The following is a 1,210-nucleotide window of genomic DNA, read 5'->3' on the forward strand; positions in this document are numbered from 1 at the left end:
TAATTGCTAAACTTCCACATCCCACCAATGTTAGAGGAGTTAGGAGTTTTCTAGGGCATGCCGGTTTTTACCGACGTTTCATATAAGATTTTTCTAAAATTGCCACTCCTATGAATAAACTCCTAGAAAAGGATGCTCCATTCATCTTTTCAGATGAGTGTATCAAATCTTTTAATATTCTTAAAGAAAAACTCACTAATGCGCCGATCATGATAACACCAAATTGGAATCTACCATTTGAACTAATGTGCGATGCAAGTGATTTTGCAATGGGAGCCGTTTTAGGACAAATGATTGAAAAACGATTTCAACCTATATATTATGCTAGTAAGACGTTACAAGGAGCACAAACGAACTATACAACTACTGAAAAAGAACTCCTTGCTATTGTCTTTGCTTTTGAAAATTTCGATCATATCTCGTTCTAGCAAAAACGGTGGTCTATACCGACCATTCTGCTCTTAGATACCTATTTTCAAAACAAGATGCTAAACCAAGATTAATCCGTTGGATCTTACTCTTACAAGAGTTTGATATTGAAATCCGAGATAAAAGAGGAGCAGAAAATCTCGCCGCTGATCATCTTTCTCGTCTTGAAAATCCTGAGTTAGAAGTTCTAAATGAATCGGCCATACAAGACAACTTTCCTGATGAATATCTATTGAAGATAGATTATAATGAAATCCCATGGTTTGCAGACTATGCAAACTACTTAGTTTGTGGATTCCTTGAAAAAGGATTATCGTACCAAAGACGAAAGAAATTCTTCAGTGATATAAAACACTATTTCTGGGAAGATCCACATCTGTTTAAAAGTTGTCCCGATGGAATAATACGCCGATGTGTATTTGGAGATGAAGCTAGTAAAATATTAAACCATTGTCACACAGGACCAACAGGAGGGCATTATGGGCCTCAACTAACAGCAAGAAAAGTTTATGAAGCTGGATTCTATTGGCCTACAATTTACAAAGACGCACACCTTCTTTGCAAATCCTGTGATGCATGTCAAAGGGCCGGAAAAATAAGTCAACGTGATGAAATGCCACAAAATGTCATCCAAGTATGTGAAGTATTTGACATTTGGGGTATTGACTTTATGGGTCCATTTCCAAAATCTCATAATAATCTATATATACTCGTAGCCATTGATTATGTATCTAAATGGGCGGAAGCACAAGCTCTCCCAACTAACGATGCACGAGTTGTA

The sequence above is a fragment of the Rutidosis leptorrhynchoides genome, chromosome 2, assembly GCF_046630445.1.
Source record: "Rutidosis leptorrhynchoides isolate AG116_Rl617_1_P2 chromosome 2, CSIRO_AGI_Rlap_v1, whole genome shotgun sequence".
Lineage (NCBI taxonomy): Eukaryota > Viridiplantae > Streptophyta > Magnoliopsida > Asterales > Asteraceae > Rutidosis > Rutidosis leptorrhynchoides.